The sequence below is a fragment of the Fukomys damarensis genome, unplaced genomic scaffold (assembly GCF_012274545.1).
Source record: "Fukomys damarensis isolate Sample0158 unplaced genomic scaffold, DMR_v1.0_HiC HiC_scaffold_29, whole genome shotgun sequence".
Classification (NCBI taxonomy): Eukaryota; Metazoa; Chordata; class Mammalia; order Rodentia; family Bathyergidae; genus Fukomys; species Fukomys damarensis.
In genome coordinates this window covers 31,138,542-31,154,188 of record NW_022900941.1, presented here as the reverse complement: position 1 = coordinate 31,154,188, position 15,647 = coordinate 31,138,542, and the positions used below count along the sequence as shown (strand labels likewise).

The 15,647-nt window shown below is 36.0% G+C and overlaps 1 long non-coding RNA gene across 1 annotated transcript in view; it reads right to left on the bottom strand.

Moving 5' to 3' along the window:
• The window catches only part of LOC104860000, a 29,415-nt gene that overhangs the window by 2,732 nt on the left and 11,036 nt on the right, over nucleotides 1-15,647 (bottom strand). Inside the window, exons 2-3 of the long non-coding RNA XR_779531.2 lie at nucleotides 3,071-3,223; nucleotides 156-276 (exon numbers count right to left, since the gene is read on the bottom strand). This is a non-coding gene — a long non-coding RNA (uncharacterized LOC104860000). The remainder of the gene's footprint in view (nucleotides 1-155; nucleotides 277-3,070; nucleotides 3,224-15,647) is intronic.

Here is a 15,647-nt window from a genome sequence, read left to right as displayed (position 1 = left end):
TGGATTTGGCTTAGCAAGTTAAGACTTCAGTTTTTAAAATCGCCCTTACATCACCAAAATTCCAAGAGCTGCATAAGTATTTTGATCCAGACTCATATTGCTTTTCAGTGTTCTTGTACCAATTTCAGGACGAGAAACATTCCTGACAAACATACCTTTGCTGAATGTAGCCCTGGCATTTTCTTCTTTTTTCTGATAGATTTTGCTGATACTTCCATAGTAATAGAAACTATTTTTGGAATTCCTCCATTTTCAAGTACTTGTGTTCCTGTGATTCTGCAAAGGTTAAGTGAAACTTCAAAATTAAAGTCTCTTAATTTTACATGGTTTAATTTGAAACTTCATCTTTGGTAAATCATGTTGTTAAAAATCGATACCATCAGGGTGTGCACTAGCATACATTTGGTACCTGAAACAATTTAAATGTAAGCTTTTGTAGACAGGAAAGAAATCTTCTCAAGTGCTGAGTTATTGCTGGCATACATATAATAGAAACATAACATAAGGGCTTTATTATTTGTCTCAGGAGAAAGCATTTTCTTTTTTCTCCCAAGATATATAATGCTATATTAGTCCTTAGATTGGTGGTTAGTGGAGTACAATTTTTCTAGACATACACCTTTGGAAATGAAATATATAGACTCTAAGAGTCAACTCCAAAGCAGTGACTCTAGCAATGTAGAGTTTTTCTCAGAGCATGGAAGTCCCCCACCTTATCCACACAGGATTTGTTCCAAGACCCCCTTTGGATGCCTGAAGCAGCTGACTGTATTGAAAACGACATAAACTATATTTTTTTTCCAATACGCCTAGCAGCATTGTCAGAACAGAGTTAATCTGCTCTTCCATGTTTCGGACCTTGGTGGCTCCTCCTCCTCGTTACTATTGCACTTTAGGGCCTTTATTAAGTAAAATAAAGATTACCACAATATAAGCACTGGGATGCTTGTGACAGTCAATGATAATCCAAGCAGCTAGTGCGTAACTAACAAGAGGGTAGTACATACAGGATGGATATTTTAACCAAGGGAAGAGTTCCATCCTAGATGTCATAAGATTATATCATGCTATGGAACACAGGGGCATATGTTACAACTTATAAATTATTTATTTCTGGAATTTTCCATTTAATATTTTAGACCAAAATTAATCTCAGGTAAATGAAATCATGGATGAAAAGGCACTACCATATAGTAGTGTATGTTCACATACCTTTTAATTACTTCACCTTTCACCACCTCTGTGAGAGAAAGATGGCCAAATTGTAGAGAAATATCACTTAGGCAGGCATCAGAAAATCACTACATTGCTAAAGAAAGCTTAACCTCTCTTACACATGGGTTATGTAGCTGTGCGCAGAGAAAAACAAATGTACATGTATACAAACTTCTAAATGTGCTTTTCTTGAGTGTGCTTATAAGAAGTCTTTTTAAAATATCATTTTAACTGATAAAACAAAACAGTACCTTTTAATGGGAAAACATCATTTTGAATGCATGTATCTACTATATAATGTTTAAATGAGGTTAAACTACCTACCTTCTCAAACATCGTTGCTTTACGGTGAAAATATGCAACTTCTCTTCTTCAAGATTTAAAAACGTTAATACGTTATTATTATCTATGGTCAACCTATAGTGGCAGCATAGTACACCAGAACTTCTTGCTTCTGTCTAATTATAATTTAGTACCCACTGATCAATATTTACCCATCCTTCCTTTTTACTCTCCTTGGTAACCATTCTAATCTCAATATTTTTGAGATAGAATATTTTTATATTCCATATACGAGTGAGATGAGGTGGTACTTTTTTTTGTTTTTGCACCTAGCTTATTTCACTTCACTTAATGATCTCTAGTTCCACCTATGTCATTGTAAATGACAAGATTTCATTCATTGTTATGGCTGAGTAACATTCTATTATGTTTATATACCACATTTTCTTTATCCATTGCTCAGTTAAAGGACACTTATTTCCATTCCTCAGCTATTGCGAACAGTGCTATAATAAAAACTAGAGTGAAGATGTCTCTTTGACATATTAATATCATTTTCTTTCAATATATGCCCAGGATTCAGATTGCTAGTCCTATAGTATTTCTATTTTTATGTTTTTGGCAAATGCCATACTATAAACTCTTTTTATTGAAGAATGTCTTTGCTGGCCCATCACAGTCAAAAGTTAAGCTGACAATCTATGAAATCTATCATTGAATGCTAGGAACTTCAAGACTTATTTATTTATTACTTGGAATTTAATTTTCAAAAAGCTTTCCCAAAGAGTAAACATCACTTAAGCTGTTTTATTCTCTGTGTCTCTAAATAGTGAAAGGATATTCAGTTAGCAAATGCCATCCTAACTGCTTGGAAAAGGTCTCAACTTTGTCTTTATTGCCTGAAACCTGTATGGAGTCGCAAATTTCCACTTCATAGAGTGGTATTACTGATTGAAGATATACAGAATGTTCCTGTGCCTTCTTTCCCTTAACACTTACTTCAGTGGAAAGAGAAAAAGTCTCCTAAGAAAAGGTTCACTTTTTTAAGTATAGTATTTTGACTACAAAATAGAAACTATGCTATTAAAAGGTAATAATGATTTTAAAAATATTAAAACAATGAGTGACATATTTACCACCAGAACTGTCTCTCTTAGAGAGTTCTACTGAAGTTTCTGGACTATTTTAATATGAGACTAAAGACCAATAATCTTTCCAAAGTATAGGAATATAATGTGATTAGACAGCTTCTCACTTGAGAAAGGAAATTTCAAGATGAAAAATACTCCCTATACTTCCTGTTATTCTTCTTTTTTTTTTTTTTGGACTGTGGATTGAACTCGAGACTTTGTTCTTGCAATACAGGCAGCAGAACCACTGAGCTCTATCCCAGACCCACTTTCTGCTATTATTATGTCATCGCTTCTTAGGATCTATATTAAATATTAATATGATTTACTCAGATAAGAAAAGTGAATGTGATTTGGAAGTCAATATGTACTATGAGATTTGGTTCAAAGGAGTATATCCACACCTATATTACTACCCTTAGAATGAGTATAATAATATTTACCTTAGCATTACTGTAAGTAGAAGATAGCAAGTATTAAGTACAAGTAGTGATCATCTCTTTATTTGTCAAAGCAGCAGAGTTTTCAGGTTGGTTTAACTTTGTTCTCTTCTCCTCTCAATTTTTAATTACAACATTTAAAGTCAGAAAGAAATGCTGAAAAGACAAACATGAAAAATTTTCAATGGGAAAGACTTCAATTCTTTGTAAAAAAAAATCATCATTAAATTAATAAATTGTATTCTTCCTGACAAAGTTTATGTCAAGAAATCACTTGGTTTTACATTAAAAAGCACTTTTGTCACATATAGTTAATTGTTCACAGTATGGTGGAAAAGTGCTTTTTATTCCGTTCCAGTCTCCACTAGAAATAAGATGTTTGAAATGCAGTCCCAATTTCTCCTGTACTATGAAAACTGTGCTTTGATGCACACCAAAGTTTCTGGTATTTGCACCATGCCTTTGCCACTCCTTAGGACTTCAAAAACGATTCAGTTCTTAAGGTATTCACTTTTTAATTAAAGTTGTGAGCAATCTAGAATTTTATTCAATTCAGAATTGCCACGAGGCTCAAAGGTCACAGTCAGAATATTAGGACTCAAATGATAATTTAATGTATCTTCTTTATTCATCTTCCTGTTTCATTGCCTTCACTTCCTTTAGCCAAATCAAATTTCTGGAGAGTTTATATTTCATCTAGATTGTTCAAAATCATTATATGAATTTAAAATATGTCCCTAGCTCCTCCTGTAAGATAAAAGCACAGTCTCATCAAGTTATTTTTCACTGTATGCATAATGGCCTTAGGTTTGGCTTTGTGCCTGAGAGTTAGAGTGCAGAGCTTCCACCTTGAGTAGGTCCCACTTTTCTAAAGTTCTCTAAAAGTTCCAACAATAGCCAGAAAACTAACATGATCTGAGAACCCTTGAAAATACATATACTCTTTTTTTTTTTCTAATTAACTTTAGTGCTACATTTTAGGTATTCATTATGATTATATTCATCATTGGGAATTTGTACCTGTACATGATATATCTTAGTTCTTGTTTTTCCCATCCCATATGCTCTTTTGAAAGGCAAAGTCTCTCTGTTTAAAAATGAAACAGACGAAAGTACAGCCAATACTAACCCCATAAGCAAAATAATCCATGCGTCTGTGTCTGGAGAATTTCAAACTTCTGAGATACTTAGTGTTCTCACATGGTTGAGATTAATGTCTGATTGTTTTGACTGGCTCCTCCCATCCCCATGGGTGGAAGTGGCTTGGAAACATATTGGATGAGAAATTTCCCACCGTATCGTAGTTACCAAGCCAGCTGTGTGCAAAGTCACTTGTACACTGACAAAGTTGAAATATGACAGGTTTCCGATAGGCTTAACTGTTGTGCCTATCTTCTGAGAGCTGGAATCTGGGCCAGATTACAGATAATATGGGAAGTTTGTTGGACAGTGAATCAGGATGCTCCTGTGCATGGTGAAGAATTGTTAGCTCTGAGGCCCAGCAGTTCCAGGTCTGTGTTAGTACAAACATAAACCCCTGACCACTGCTGTATATCAGAACACACACAGCAATAACAATTCAAAGCTTAGAGAATTCCTGGTGTGAGTTTCTATTTAATTTAATTTTCTAGTTGACTAGGAATTAAACAAATAAAAAACCCAATGTTTTAAAAAAAACTCAAACCTTAGGAAAGAGGAAAGAAGGTAACATTTATGTTATTAGATTTTTAAAGTATTATTTATCTATCCTACAATGAGGTATTCATTAATTTATTTTTTTATAAAGAGAAACAGACTCAAAAGCTAAAGCACATTGGTCCAAACCACAAAGTGAACATGTGGAAAATGTAATATTAAAACTCAAGTCAGTGTGCCTCCAAAAGACCATGTCTATCTCACATTTTTACATGAAATTCTATTTATTTCTATGCGTACATTTAAAATAACATTTGAATTTTTATTAAATAATGTTTTGAGCATATATTAAGTGCTCCTCTCTGGGCTGTGAAAGGGAGAAAGGTAAATTCTACATAATACCTTCAAGAAGTTTTCAGCAAAATGATTACTACTTAGTAATAAACATTTAAAATGCAGAGTGTTTATTTCCATGGAATAGTCATTTCCATAGTACCACTGGAATGAGATAGCAAGAGCTACTACCTATAGTATGGTGGGAAGATGTCTTCAAAACAAGTTTGTTCTGTGTATTAAACATAGGAAGAACAAAAGGGGCATATGCAGCACTGATGGAAAGTGAGCCCAGAATGGCAGGGACAGAGCCACAAAATGTATGCAGTGTTAGTCCTGCCTTGTACTTTGTGGATGACTCACCCTGAGTAAGAGGGAAAGACATCAGATTTGTATTTCAAAACAACCTCTTCAAAATGGAGAGGGTGATCTAAAGTGACTTAGGAAAGAGACACCAAAAATATTAGTGAAGTGTCCCAAGTCTGACAGCGGGGAAGGCTTCTAGTTTAAATGAGGACTTTTCACATTTTCAGTCATTTCTAGGAGCCTCAGTTATCTTTGGGAAATGCCACAGCTGCAGAAGATGAATGCTTCTGTGAAGATTGAATTCCATTGTTTCCGTGCAAACTCTAAAAGCTAAAACTTTTTGAAAATCAACTATTCATTTGGGCATCTAATATTTTCTGTTCTGATAAATGAAAAATACAGACAACCTATGTGTTTTCATGAGTGAAGTTTTTACCAAACATTTTATTTGCCCTAATGCTATCAGCCAATTCCCTATAAAAATGGGTCTTATTCACTATCTGCAGAAGTCCCTAACAGGGGAAGGGTGGGTAGCTACAACACTATTTCTGATAAGAAATCCAAAAGCTTTTGCAGCCACTTGGTATTGTTTTAAAGATGTTTTTTATTTAAGTCATGTGTACCTGTACTATACCATAACAGCAAATTAGACCATAAGAAATAGTATCTTAAGAGCATACAAAAGTATAAGTATATTATAAAATAGTGGTGAAGAGAAAAAAGCCAGACAATAAAAAATAGCAAAGCAATCTAAAATTAAGCTTAATGGAGAATCTCTGAAAATGTGTTAAGTTGAGAATTCCAGAATTATTTAAAGCATTTAAGGGGTGTGAAGGAAACTGATACTTATTAAACACCCACAGTCTATCAGAGAGAACTAGTAATGAGGTATGAATAATCTTCCATTTTTTTCTAAAGAAAAAACAAGGCTTATTGAGGTAAGTTAAATATAGATTTGAATGAATGAGTATTGGAGTTTTTCCAAACGCGTGAATAGACTTTCTCAATAAGCACTAAAACCAGCTGGTAATACTGAATTTGGCAATGTTTATTTTCTTTGGGACTGCCTATTCACATCTATTAGCCACATCTTGAAACTTAGAACCACGTTACCTCCCCTTTAGAGGTCAAAAGTGAGAGATGGCACATGACCTGAAAGCCACCACTTGCCACTGTCTGACAGTGGGGGCCTTCGAAGACAGAGACAAGTAAGGAGATCTCTCAAATTCAAAAAGAAGAGGAAGGAAAGGTGATTTTAAAAAGAACTGAATGTGAATAGAACTTTGCAAATGGGAAGAAGACCAAGAGGTGGAACATGGAGCACAGAGGGATGAGATGGTAGGAGATGAGAAAGGAATTAAGATGTGATGTTAGGGAAGAACTGGTAAATGACACACAGAAAAACAAGAGTGGGTAAAACAAATAAACAAACAAAATTTACTTCGCTAGCTCAGGGTCAGCCTGCACCAAGGGCTGTGCCAAATGACGGACCCTGGTCTGGGTTACAATCTGCCTTTTACAGGAGTTTTATAATCATGACCTCATTTTAGTAGTTCAATAAGACATTCCAGTTATCTCAGTTCCCATCACAAATATCGGTCTCAAGATAGTTCAGTTTTAACCCAAATGTAGCACCTTCTTCGTGGTTAAGATGTTTAACTTTAGGATTTGCCTAATTAGCTATTCTAGCCCCCAAGAGTGGGAGTCAGGGCTAGGAAAACAGGACTGGTGACATTCCTTCCATCTTAACTCTTTTATAGTCATACAATTTACAGAAAGTTTAGGGTTTAGGGTCTAAGTGTACCTTGCTTGTGAGGTATGGCAATTGTTATCTTAGTTTGAACACCTGGTATCTCCCTGGGGATGCGGCTACGCACCTCCGGCATGTGTTAATCTTATAACATTTTAAACTGGGACTATGTGTCTTTAAGCTCTGTAGTTAATAATAAAACTTCTGGTGTTGTCCTAGGAAACAAGCAAAGCAAAGTAAATTACAGAAGTGAAAGACAGCAGGTATTCTGTATTTCCATAACATTTTGTAGGTTTCAGCCTATTTACAGAAGTTCTATCAGTGATATGTATATGTACCAAATCATCGCAATAAATATAATCTTTATGACTGTTAATATTTATTAATAAAAACTATTATCCTGACATGTAAAGGTTCAAGATCCCAATGATGAATGTAACCGTACTGTATACCTAAAAAGTACCAATAAACTCAATGATAAAAAAATAAAAACTGTTATCCTGAAAGACTATATGTTTCAAAATTATATAAAGAAAATTATACACACATAAAAATCATATATGTACATATAGTACTTATTATTTACCTATTTCAAAAAATGTAACACAAGTTGAAAAAATAAAGTTCTGCTTTTTGCTAGGAAAAAAAAAAAAGACCAAAATATTATGCCATTCTCTGAGGCAATGTCCAGTGCTCTAAATTAGTATCCCACCTCCCTGTACCATCTCACTGCCAGCACCAATAGGATTATTCTGCTTCAAGAGTCAGAGGTACAAGCATACCACTCTAGCCCACGTGCCAGGGAAATGCCACTAATTTTTGGAAGAGGTCACCTGCTACTTAGAATTCCAATAAGCTTTCAAAATGGAAGAGGGAAGACTGAGTATGTACTTTTCTGCTAGATTATCAGTCCCATTTTAGTATAGAATGAGGTGAAATGGAAATGGAAGTGAAGACACAGATACCTTCCCTACATCACAAAGCACACTTGGACATGAGTCTTCAAGAGGACACTTAACCGAGCATTCCTTGGTAGTCTGAGCATTGTGCTCAGTTTTGAGGATTAAAAAAAAAAAAAAAAAAAAAAAAAAAAAAAAAAAAAACTCAAGGCCTAGCAAGCAGAGGCTACATTCTAAGAGAATTTGCAATTTCATTGGTTTTATTCTGGGCAACCTCCTTGGCCCCAAAGGAATTGGCTCACATTTTCTAAAATGGCAAGTTGGGAAACCAAAGTCATGCCTGATTAGTCACATTCAAAGACTGTTGCTTCTTGCCTTGGAAGGAAACTCTTGCTGTAATAAGACTAAGAAATCTTGTACTTCATGGGTTTGAAGCCATGAAAGTCATGTACTCTTTTAACAAAAGTGACAAGTTGAACTACTTTGCTCAATAGGTTTCTTTCTTGTGCCCTCTTGCTTAGGGCCGGGAAACCTTTGATGTTAAAGTCATATCCGCTTCTCTTAGCCTAGAGAAGAGATGTGATAGCTATTTTTTAAACTGTTGGTTTCAGTCCCCTCCTTTTATGGTACCAACTGTCTGTCATTTAGGCATGAAATGTCTTCAGGGAAATGGGGAGCTGGTTCTTTCACACTAGCATTTTATGCTACTTCAGAATCAATTACATTTTGAACCCAAAAGTACAGTTTCTCAGTTTCTGAAATGCTTTACTGAGTTTTGCTGAGCAAAGTGGAAACATTTCAGCCTTGGAATGTCAAAGGAATGAAGAAAAATGAAACTACCAGTTGCTCACTACAGCATAAGAGGAACTTTCAGTAAATACAGGAAGATTTTGTTCAACTCTAATGCATGTAGGTGCCCTCAGAGACTCAGGTGCTGTTTGCCACATTCAGAGGACAGGAGAATGTTGCTCCAAGTCTAGAAGTGTGACTATAAATGAGCCAGTGTCCGTGTTTTAAAATAAATAATAAAGAAATAACCCACTTTATAGGGGAAAGCTAATAAGGGAAAAGAAAAAAAATATGGGAAAATGAAAAAATGGAAATGAAGTGTTTGTAAAGGGGGAGGGGAGGAGGGGTGAAGGGAGGGCAGGGACAAGGGGAAAAAATGAGAACCAAGACCTGTCATGTAAAGGTACAAGATCCCAATAATGAATGTGACTGTACTGTATACCTAAAATGTACCAATAAACTCAGTGAAGAAAAAAAAAAGAAAGAAAAAACCCCACTTTAAACATTTTTTTCTGGTAAAATTTCCTAGATTGTAATGAATTTGTGTGTTGAAAAAAGAAAAAACAGGATCCACACAAAAAGAGTAAGTAATAATGTCCGTCATGCAAGCACATTGCTTCACAAAATCCTCCGAATGGTTTTAGGAGACAGATTTCAATGTTCCCACTTCACAGATGGGTAAAAGACTCAGAGATGCTGAGGGGGGAGCCCAAGAACACATGTAATAGATAGCAGAGCAGACATTCACAACTATCTCTGTCTCATTCTGAGGTCTACTGAACTAATGGCCTCCTGCCGGTCTCACAAAATAATTGTGAAGCTGTGTGCACACTACATTCCTTGCTTAAGCATTAAACCTGTTTTACCCCATCCTGAAGGAATTTTCAGAGGTTTCGCTCAAGCATGTTGTATTAGTTACTTTTCTCTCATTGCTGAAACAAATTACCCAACACCCAAAGTTAAAGGGGAAAAGATGTATTTAGCTCACACGTTGTTGAGGTTTGAGTACATATTCAGCTGGTTCAAAAGCAGGGTGGCCAAGGGGCAAGAGTCCACGGCAGTGGAACCAGAAAACGCAACAAGAGACCTTAGCGTGTCTTTCTGCCTCTTTTACCTTATTCACACTACTGGAATTAGGGTGGTACCAAACCAGTCACTCATATGTAGTGTAGTTATTTAGTAATCACATGCCCTTAATCCTGGCATCACATACTCTAGATTCATCCACATATGACCAAGTGAAGATTTGAGGGGAACATCTAGACCCAAACCATAACACATGTCAAATGTAGAGGACATCTGTCAGGAAACAAAGGAGAAAGTGATAGCCTTCACCTCCCCTCATGACACTTCCCTACCTCCAGAACAATTCAACTGTTAAATATTTAATACTGATCTTCTAAATGATTCATGTGGAAAAATTAATTGTACCAGTGCTTTAAAAAGGAAGGGTGTGTAGAAAACAGGGAAGGATAAAGAACAAAGAAAGAAAAAGAAAGGAATAGAAGAATTTTAAAACACTGTAACTCTATTAAGATTTGCAGAGCTTTAGCTGTCTTATATGGGACAAATCTAGCAAAGGCTGAACATTTATAAACTATCTTACACTGTGTTTCATAAACCAGGTGGCATCACCTGGTGAAATTTTATAGTGCAGTTTCTAAATCTCAGAGGCTTACAATAACCAATGTGATTTCTCATTCACATTACTTGTTCTGTGGATTTTGGCAATGGTTATATATCATGCTGTCTTCATTTTATGACCCACTCTGAAAAAGGAGATCCTCCCATGCAGGATTTAGAGTCTTACACAGGTCAGAGGAAAAGAAAAACAGAAAGACTGTGAGGTAGTTTGATACTTCTGTGAAGTAGTGACGCTTGTCTATCCCACTCTGATCTCACTAACTAAAACAAGTCACTTGGCCCAGACGAAGAGTTAAACATGGGGACACTAAGCTAAAATCCAAGTGGATTAAAGATCTAAATATTAAAAAATAGTCACTAAATTTCCTGGAAGATAAGTTAGGTAGAACTCTGGAAGACACTGGCATAGGAAAAGACTTTAATGAACAGATCCTCAGTAGCACGGAAACTAGCAGAATCAACAACTGGGATCTCATCTTATTAAAAAGCTTCTGCAATAATACATAAGATCCTAATAAGATTACTGAATTTAGAAATGGGAAGAAAGGAGCTAAAGGTGTAGGGAAGGTGGGATGGGTAGGGGAAGGGTAATAAGGGAAAAGAAAAAAATGTGAGATAATGAAAAGATGGAAATAAAGTGTTTGTAGATGGGGAGGGGAGGAGGGGGTGAAGGGAGGGCAGGGGTAAGGGGAAAAAATGAGAATCAAAACTCATCATGTAGAGGTACAAGATCCCAACAATGAATGTAACTGTACTGTATCCCTAAAATGTACCAATAAACTCAATTAAAGCTGAAAAAAAAAAAAGCTTCTGCACTGCAAAAGAAACCATCAACAGAACTAAAGGACAACATACAATGTGGGAAAAAAATTTTACCAGATGCTCCTCAGACAAACGACTCTTGTCTAGATATATAAAGAACTCAAAACACTCAGCCCCCTCAAATATAAAGACCTGATTAAAAAATGGGTATCTGAAGTGAACAGACATTTCTCAAAGAAGTAAAAGCAGCAAGTAAATATATGAAAAAATGTTCCACATCTCTGGTCGTTCAAGAGATGCAGATGAAAACAACACTGAGATTCCCCTTCACCCCACAAAGAATGGCTGCTATCAAGAAATCACCTAATAACAAATGTTGGTGGGGTTGTGGGGAAAAAGGAACCCTTCTCCATTGTTGGTGGGAGTGCAGACTGGTGCAACCACTATGGAAATCAATATGGAGATACCTCAAAGAGCTTGGACTGGAGGTTCCATTTGACCCAGCCATCCCTCTGCTGGGTATCTTTCCAAAAGAATTAAAAGAATCATACCACAGTGATATATACACACCCATGTTTATAGCAGCACATTTGTAATAGCTAAAACTTGGAAACAGCCCATTTGCCCATCAGTTGGAAACTGGATAAAGATGTGACTTTTCTATAAATTGGAATACTACTCAGCCATAAAGAATGATAAATTAGACTCATTCATAGGAAAATGGATGCATATTGAGGATATACTCCTAAGTGAAATAAGACACACGTGTGTAAATATTGAATAGTTTCATTGGTGTGAAAAACTATAATTGTACATGAGATCCTAATGATATAATTGACAATGTGAAATAGGAATAAAAGAGCTAAAGTTGTAGGGGAAGTGGGAAGGGGAAGGGAAAGGAAATAAGGGAAAAGAAAAAATATGAGAAAATGAAAAAAAATGGAATAAAGTATTTGTAAATAGGGAAGGGAGGAGGGGGTGAAGGGAGGGCAGGGACAAGGGGAAAAAATGAGAACCAAGACCTGTCATGTAAAGGTACAAGATACCAATGGTGAATGTAACTGTACTCTATACCTAAAATGTGCCAGTAAACTCAATGAGAAAAAAAACAAAAAGAGTTAAGCATGGGGAGAAATTATCTTCCTGCACACAGTGACAGAAAATAAGTAAGAAAAATTAGTGCAACATGCTCTTTAAAAATTTATCCATTCTATCCTCTGGTTCAAAATTTTTGTTTCTCTTTTCTTCCTTAAAGAAAATGCACACTGTCCTTGTCCTGGAAAAAAACTCCAAAATCTAATACAAACCAATCACAATATCAGGCTCAAAATTTTGTAACATTTACATCAGGGCCAGGCAAAAGGTCATTTTGATTTAGAGCCCCATGAGGTTAACAAAAAATTGCCAGTATCCCCCATCACACATATATGGCAGTTGAATGGGGACATGATAATCACATTAAGTGGTCCCATGAGGAAAAAGATGATGAACACACACAATAGTTCCTGGTCTGTAGAAATTCTGAAAAATTTCAGAAACTTTGCAAAAGCCTCCTTGCTGAGTAGAAAAAAAATAAAGTTCCTTGAGAAAACCCTGGTTTTGCTCCCTGGGTGTTGCTTGCTGGACCATTTACCCCAAGAGTTCTTGACTCCATAGTCTGATCACCCTTCATTATATATGAAGACAGAATTGGAAATATGCCTTTTTGAGGGCTGTGTTGCTTCATAAGATTACTTACTGTTATTAAAAATTAGGAGAGCTAAATTGCTTTGAATCTTAACAAGTCACAATAATAATCTAGGTAGGTGCCCTTTTGTTAATAGCATTTTCTCTGAAACTTGGTTGCATATCTATTTAATTCTAGACAACCAAAAGTACAAACAGACATTTCTGTAACTCTTTGAAACTTACCTCTCTCATAAGACTTTTATTCAATAAATAACAAGGAATATTGATACAACAAGGAATACTCATGTAAGACAGGTCCAATAATTTATATGGAAGATAGAGGTACTGCAGAGTGCTTACAGGTCTAAAAGAATCTTAGAATAATTCTGAATATATACCTGTCTATATACAATATGTAGATTCTTGGGCATGGGAATGACTTTTCTTATGGTGTTTTCTACTTTTATCTTTTTCTCTATATTTAACGCACCTATTTTCCCCTTTCTCAGACAATTTTCTTCTGATGCATGTAATGAGAAAAGAGCTGAAGAGATGATCTACCCTACTATCTATTGGGGCAGAGGTGGACAACTGAACTCAGGAATTCATCAATTTTTGTTCTAAAAATTTGGTATGAGAGTATGAGACTCTACTTAGACTCTGCTGGAGATTTGAATAAGGAGAATTTCACTCAGGTTATGTTTTCCTGAGCATAGAGAAGCCAACAATCTGGAGAGAGAGAAAAAAAAAAAAACATACACCTTCTTGGCAGCAGATAAATCGGTCTGACTTTAAGCTCTCTGATATATTCCTGTTCAGAAAAATTTTTACTTGTGCTATTTCATGTGGACTTCTGAAAGTTGCAACCAAATGGTCATTCAGATAACTTTTTACATTTATCAGTTTCCTTTAATAAATTCTGCTTGAATTTCCATGTAATTGATATTAAGAAATTATTCCTGAAGAATAGAAAGATAAATAAGACACAGTAACAGGGTTCAGTGTACTAACTTATTAGAAAGATAAGTACACAAATTCCTGGCCACCCTGGAATTATTTACTTTTCGGACATGGCTGGATCTAAGGTGTGTGAATGTGGATTAATGGTGTGATAGCGGGATTGACGCTGGGTGGATTAGCCCACCAACTGGTTTAGCATGCTTCTTGGGTGGGTAATGGAAACTTCACCCTAGGTCTGGGTGGCGCCGGTCAAAAAAGGCTTGCATCCTGGGTGGAATATAAAAGAAGAAAGAAAAGGCAGTTTGAGTATTGCTGGTGCTGCTTGATGCCTCTCTGTCTCCTGCCGGCTTTGCCATGGGTTGTTTCTCCTCTGCCTTACCTCTCTGCCGTGCCACCCTGCCTTGCAGCTAGCTGAAAACTGTGAGAGAAAAACAAACCTTTCCTCCTTTAACTTTGAGTGTCAGGTATTTTGCCTCAGGTATGAGAAAAGTAACTAAGACATGGAATAAGGACAGTATTGATGCGTTAGAAGGAAACAGAGTTTAGTTTAAAATGTGCTAAATTGATATGCCCATGGGACATCCAGGTGGAGAAACATACTAGATGATTGGGTATTCGCAAGTCTTTTAACTTCAATCTAGAAAAGTACTGAAAAATCATTCTGTGTGAATTCCTCATCTTATAGATAAAAGAACTGAGGTCCAAAGTGACAATGCTTATAAAGATAATTTAGGAAATCTGTTGATAGATGTTTAAGGAATGATTCTGAGTTGACCAGGGTATAAAAATAGCCCAGCTGAGCAAGAAACACGGAAGGAGGCTATATGACAACTGTCAGTGACATTGGCAACATGGCGTGCCCGCTGTGTGCTAAGTACCACAGCAAACACTACACCATGCCTCAAAAGCCGTGAACAGTGCAGACACCACGTGCCTGGGGAAGCACAGCGTCCTAACGGGGTGGGTAGACCCAGGCCATGGGAGCAGACCTCGCTGAGGAATTCCAACCCTCGTTGCCACAGAGACCTGGAGCTGTCACTATCGATCAAGGAAGAATCACTCTAAGTGTCAAAAATCCAAAGTCAGATCAAACTGCATTAAATGCAAGAGAAATTTATTATATCTTAATATCAAAATTGAGATTTATAATTTTGTAAAAGAATTTTACCAAGTATTATTGTGAGAAGTTGGAAGTTGACTTCTTCATTCCGAATAGTCAGATTCTGTTTCCTCAACTTGATTTACTGCTAAATGTTGCTATTAAATATATTCTGAAAATACAGTATGTACAAGTTTTCAGATTAACAAATCATAGTATAACAACTATATGTTACCTGTCATCTTTACTTTTTGAAGGGCTGTTATCCTATTTCAACAAGAAGCTTATTTTTAAGATAGAAGTAGAGTATTAATTAAAATTTTAAAAATGTTTAGTGTCTAGGCTTATGTTATTGTAAAGTGAAACTTAAATATGTTCCTTTGAGAAATTTGGCAAGGATACGTACTTGGCTTAAATATATATTTGTTATTAAAACATCTTATATTACAAAGGAGAAATATCTTGAGTAACGCAGTAGCAGCATCAGTGAAGATTTGGACCAGTTTCCAGAATAACATTCAGCTTTTCTATCTAGCATCTTCTAATCTTCATCATATTTGAAAGGAATAAAAAAGACAAGATAGGAAAAACCTCATCAGTGGCCACAGAGGCACTCTTCCTGCCTCATGATGTTTACTTTGACTTATTTACATGCAAATGAAGAAGAACCCATCCACTTTAATTTGGAGCTTTTGCTTGACAGCTGGGATTTGTCATTCTTTTTTTTTTTTTTTT